General features: G+C 33.6%; 1 pseudogene; it reads right to left on the bottom strand.

Moving 5' to 3' along the window:
- Positions 1-2,367: 2,367 nt before the first annotated feature.
- On the bottom strand, positions 2,368-5,166 carry LOC149192805 (uncharacterized; annotated as a pseudogene).
- Positions 5,167-6,740: the final 1,574 nt, after the last annotated feature.

Below are 6,740 nucleotides of genomic sequence, written 5' to 3'. Positions count from 1 at the left end.
TTTACTGCTTTCACAAATATTTCTCAACGCAATTATGTGTGATACTATTGTGTTTTCTAAGTTTTTTTTGAGATCCTTGTGTAGGAGGATGTCTGTATAGGCATAGGTATCTATTTTACTGTGACTGTGTTTTAAAAATATTGTAGGTACATAAGATGTTAAAAAGTAACTCTGGAAGATATGGCTGCCCACTTTTGAATAAGTCATTCGTTCATGGATTATATGTGTAGTCTTGGAGTTGGGTTTGACAGTGATTGACAATTGCAACATTTGCGCAGTTTGGACAATGTTGGAATTTTTTTTAGATTTTTGTGTCTCGATGCAAACCCCAAGAACATATGTTATGTTGTGACTATTTTTTATCTAAGTCACTTGACACAATGATACATGGATTCAAGTATCCAATATGGAACACGAAAGCCCGAAACTAGACAATGATAACCCTGAAGCATGAAAAAGATGTGTGTTTATGTATAAATTACAAAAATGAAATATACCTATGTAGACATAAATATGTACTTTTTTAAACTTTCAAATAGACATTAATAAATTATTAAACATACAAGTCTCAAGCATACACCATAAGTGATTGACTGGTAATTTCAGTAAGATGAATATAAAAGAACAATGTTGTTCAAGAAATAATAGAATGTAGCAAAGAAATGGTAGTATGTAGCTGCACCAAACACAACCAATCTTGCTCACTATTCTCTGTTCTCCTTCCTGTTAGGGTTTCTGTAAAAATGTGTGGGTAAAATGGGGTAAAATACCCCTTTATTTCTCAAATGAGCATGCTTTTCGCATTCCATGAATCCAACGCATTGGCACTTGTTCTTCTATGATTCAAACTCCCATTGGGCATGCCCTACACAGGAGGTGTGTCCAATGCTAGTCCAACATGTGGAAAGGGCCAGCCAACAATGATGCTGAGCCTGATTCAATGGATTGCGGCATTAAAGAGGCGATAAACTTTTCAGGCATCATACGTTTAAGTATAGCACATTCACAGAAGTTATTAAGTAGTAACTTTGGAAAAACTGATTACACAGTGATGAACATGTGATTAATTTGTAGACTATATCTACCAGTGGTATCAGAGTCAACGCATGAACATACATGTGTTGTGATGAACATGAGCATTGGAGTTGTTGCTACATGAACATATGTTTTTTTTCTTGTGGTGGAGGTGCCTATATAGGTGTTGGAGGAATTTGGATGACTTGATGTAGCTAATTTGTTATGCAAGGATGATAGGTTGAGAGAATTGTGTGCTAATGAGTTGTACATTACTGGCATGAGAATCACACATTGTTGTGAGCTAGAGAATTGTAAAAATTTTGTGTTGACTTGGTCAGAGTCATACAATTTTGAATTTGGGTAATTCGAGCCACCAATAGATGATCACCTTTGTATTTTATACTGTACATGTATTTGTAAAGTTTCATTAAATATATTTTACTGCTTTCACAAATATTTCTCAACGCAATTCTGTGACACTATCGTGTTTGCTGATTTTTCTTTGAGATCATTGTGTAGGAGGATGTCTATATAGGCATAGGTATCTGTTTCAATGTGACTATGTTTTAAAAAGACTGTAGTTACAGGAGATGTTAAAAAGTAACTCTGGGAGATATGGCTTCCCACTTTTGAATAAGACATTTGTTCATGGATTATATGTGTAGTCTTGGAGTCGGGTTTGACAGTGGTTGACAATTGCAACACTTGCGCAGTTTGGACAATGGTGGATTTTTTTTTAGATTTTTTTGTCTCGATGCAAATCCCAAGAACATATGTTATATTGTGACTATTTTTTATCTAAGTTACTTGAAACAATGATACATGGATTCAAGTATCCAATATGTAACACAAAACCCTGAAACAAGACAAATATAACCTCGAAACATGACAAAGATGTGTGTGTATGTATGAATTACAAAAAATGAAATATACCTATGCAGAAGTAAATATGTCCATTTTTAAACTTCCAAATAGAAATTAATAAATGATTAAACATACAAGTCTCAAGCATACACCATAAGTCATTGACTAGTGATTTCGGTAAGATGATTGTAAAAGAATGTTGTTGTTCAAGAAATAATAGAATGCAGCAAAATAATGGCAGTATGTAGTTGCACCAAATGCAAGCAATCTTGCTCACCATTCTCTATTATCCTTCCTGCTAGGGTTTTTGTGAAACTTTGTTGGTAAAGTGGGGTAAAATACCCCTTTATTTCTCAAATGAGCATGTTTCTACCATCCCATGAATCCAACGCAATGGCACTCTTCCTTCTATGAGTTAGACTCACATTGGCAGTGTCTTGCACAGGACGTGTGTCTAATGCTAGTCCAGCATGTGGAAAGGGACAGCTAGCATGATGGTGAGCCCAATTCAATGGATTGCAACATTGAAGAGGCGATAAACGTTTCAGGCATCCTAGGTTTAATTATAGAACAATCACATAAGTTATTAAGTAGTAACTTTGGCAAAATTTATTACACAACGATGAACATGTGATTACTTCGTAGACTATATTTTCCAGTGGTATTAGAATTGAGTTTGGCTATGATCACCAGTTCCAATACTTGTATTCTTTATTTCTGAGCCATGAAAATTTTGATGTGTTTGTGTATCAATACAACCTTAAGTGCCTAAACACTAGAGAATAGGATTTCCAAAATGGTATCAAAGTTTTCATTCATGCAATCTTGATCCATAGATCTAATAGTTGATTAACGGTGCACTAAGGCGTGGCTTACTATTATGCTACCTTTTGGATTCATAGAATGACAAAAATATCATGTGTCCTCTATAAATAACATCCTTATCCTCGTCATTTTTTAATCATTTCTTTGTTATTGTTACTAACGCATCCCTAATTCCTTTAAGACTAAATATACTATGAGTACAACTAAACCCATGTAATATCATCTTGCATAATAGATAAAAATTATCTTTGAGAAGAAAATGATCATATACCTTAGATGGTGTCTATTGGATGTTGTAAAAAAGGAAACAAAACCATTCACAATGCTTCGCACAACACGAAACACCTGTAATTTTGTTCCAGAAAAATTACAACCCTCACGTCAGTTTCAATAGACATACAAATAAAAATCTTGCAATAAGGTTCATTGATTTGTATCTCTAAAGCTAGAAGAGTAATGAACCACTAGGGAGTAAGAAAAGAGACTGAACATGAGAGAAAATATCATTCCAAAGTATAGACCATAGTGGAACTGTATTTGTATTGGTTGTGGTCCCAGTAAGAGATATCAGTTGGAAATTCCCACTCACAGATTGGTATGTCCTTTTTCCAAAATCAAAAATCTCAGATGAGATCAGAGGTATAAAATTCAACAACTTGAGGACTAACCGTATGGGAGTGATAAGAAACTTTCAGAAGGAAGAATGTATAGGGTATACAATAGTTGTTACTATAAAATGATATATACAAAAGTTCATCAATAATTAACCCAAAATTTGTTCCTAAAATGTAAATGACAAAAATACCAATGGAAATTAATAGATGTAGATATTACGAATATTCACTTATAGAAAAGTCAAAAGAATATTTCCACTAAAATAAACTATAATATCCAGTTATAGAGAGTATAAACATATCGAGACTCCATAAAAGGGAGAATAGAATCAGGAATGGCCAGATTACTATCTGAAGTAAATATACAACACAACTAAATGTTGAATATGTGACAATCCAAATCATATTCACACAATCCTTATCATTGTCAAGACAAAGATCTGAGAGTGTTAAAATATACTCTCCACGTTCCACAAGTGGCTCAACCATGGGTATTGCCAGTAAATATTCCAATTTTTTAGCAACGCAAATGATAGTCAATGACCACTCGAATTCCTTTTCAAAATCATGTAGAAAAAGCATCGTGCCTAAATATTTAAGGTGGGAAATCATCTCCCAGGCTTCTATCCAATCAAACAGAAGACCAAAAATCTATGTTGATGTAGCTTTGAGAACATGCATATTTTTATACAAGTCATAGAATCCAATCAGAACAGTAGTGATAGAAATTAAGACGTAGATAGTTCTTGCTAGTGGACACATCCATAGACAATAGATCTGGAAGAATATTGGATAGGATTGAAAAAATATAACCCATGACAAAAACTGAGACTCCAATAATCTTAATGACCGCAGGTCAGATGTGATCACCTTTTTCAGTTCAAATGGAATCCAAGCATCATTAAACTTAAAAATTATTAGTACATCCTTGTATTCAACACTCGCATAAGTTGACTGCACAGTTGTGCCAACATAGATCTCGTCATTTCCAGGGACAGCCCTTAGACACACACTCTTAGGATACCCTTATGCCATGTTGTTAGAAGGTGGCGAATTTATGAGGCCCAATAAAACATCCTCAGATATTGGTCTTCTTTCTCTTTGAGCTTCAAATCCCATACTATAAACTTGAGAAGGTCCTTTATCTCCAAAGATTGACTCCATTCCATCAAGAGCATTGTGACACCTTCCCAGTAGTATTGCATCAACATGAGATTCAAAGGCATTAAACTCTGAATTAGAGCAACTCTCTTTGAGTTTTATGGAGTAATCACGTGGCGGAGTATCTTTAGTGATGCCACTAGATCTTAGGCCAGTTGTTCTTGGACTATCCTTATAAGGTATTAAGTCCAAACTCTACACCATTTCACCATCAATATCTTGATCTAGATTAGCCAAGTTCTCTTGGTTATCCATAATATCATAGAATTTTCCATCTTCATCATCCTCTCCAAATTGAAATATACTCCTATGGGGCGAAGCCTGGAATGAACCTAGAGAAGGGGATTCTTGAGATTTGGTTGATTTATCATTTGACGATCTACTCAATGAAGCTTTAGATAATGCTGAAATTCTAGATCTTGTACCCAAGCATTGTGATTTAATGCAATCTAAGGCTTGTTCTGTATTGTCAAATTCCTTCTTTGACATGGACTTAACTTCAATTTCAACAAAAGCATCTGTCTGTCAATCAGCAAACACTAAGAAATCAGAATAATTTGTGTTGTATTTAAAAACACAATTCTCAAAGGCATAAAAAAATTCAAAAATTCCAAACCTGAAGTTCATTAATGTAGTTAATCCCACGAACATCAGTCCAAGAAATTTTGAATACAACACAACCATGCAATTTGTGGTGAAGTTATTTAACAGATAAGCTAGGGCTCTACTGCAGGAAAGAATGGAGTGGATACACTTTGAGAAAACTATAATCACCTTACTACAAAAGCGAAACTGTGAAACCATATTACGGTGCATAAAAACCCTGGACCAATGCAGAAAAACCTTGGAAGCCAAGAAGGAACAATGGTAAAATTGTAGTTTGGTGCAGAAAAACCCTAACTTGAAGAAGGAAAGAAAGTAGGGTTTATTATTAATAATTCAAAACTTACAGAAGATACCCATCAAATGAGGTAAACTAGGTAAATGTAAGCTGACATGAAAGCACTTTAGATTCTTGGGGTTAATCCAACGCTCCTTAACCAACCTACAAGAAGATTTAAGGAAGTGGTAGTTAACGGAAAATTATAGGAAAATATTTAAGAATACACTAGAAAAACACTCAATGCCTCTTTTTAAACAAAGAAGAATTTGAACAAATGATGGCATCACTTGCCTATGAGATTGGGGCACCACCATAGGAAAGAACAATGGTATTACCCTAACGTAGCATAAAAACCTTGGTTAGGTGTAGAAAAACCATTAACAACTTAGAAGGAACAATGGTATTTTGCCTAAAATAAATGTTTTATATACCCATATATTATATTGTGTAGTAGTGCATTACACTCTCTAACTATTAGTTTCTATTAACTATTAATCCTATGGACTAAAAATCTTCAATTGTCTGACATTTCATCCAATGGTGTAGACCGATACACATTGGCGGCTGGGGGAGTTGTTCTCAAAGAGTAACACCTTACGACATAAATATATACATATTTGATGTTAATATAGTTTACATAACATGTGCCCAGATATTATCCACACGTTAAAATGATTTTTTTGTTATTAATATATTTTTAATTATATTATAAATATACTTAAAAATATTTTATTGATCACCCACATTGGATATTTTTATTATATGCCTAGCATATTTATTTATTTATATTTCAGTGGACATTGCTTTTCTATTTAGAAAATATTTCAACTCCACTTTGAGGATGGACATACTTACACATCACCCTCATACCGAAATGTAGAATGAGCTCTCGGCTCAAAAGATAATTTTGAATTTTTTTAAATTTAAATTCATTATATTTATTAGTCAAGGATATTGATTAATTAAATACTTCATTTTAATTAAAAAATAATAATAAATTTTTAACATTATCAAGTGATTTTGGTTAAAACAATGTTATTAATAATAACAATTTTTTGAAATCTTGAATTTCAAGAGTACGTTTTGCATTAAATCACAAATTAGTTTATTGTTCCCCCCATTCTTAGTATTAATGTGTGTGTGTGTGTGTGTGTGTGTTTTGGAAGTATTATGGGTCTAAGGACTCTCACAGAGATGGATTCATCTTGTCATCCATATCAAACAAAAAGTTCTCTTGCAAGGGAATTGTAGGAATACCCAGTAGGTTTCAACCCCGTACAGAAATTACCTGCATACGAATTCTAAAAAATAGAAAATAAACAATGGCGAGAGCATAAGATAGATATACACAAAGATTTTTCCCTGGATCCCAAAAC

Source organism: Pinus tabuliformis, chromosome 2_2 (genome assembly GCF_031772625.1).
Source record: "Pinus tabuliformis cultivar Carrire ecotype Pingquan chromosome 2_2, CPIR1, whole genome shotgun sequence".
Classification (NCBI taxonomy): domain Eukaryota; kingdom Viridiplantae; phylum Streptophyta; class Pinopsida; order Pinales; family Pinaceae; genus Pinus; species Pinus tabuliformis.
Note: the sequence above shows the minus strand (reverse complement) of the source record. Positions and strands in the feature narration are given on the sequence as shown.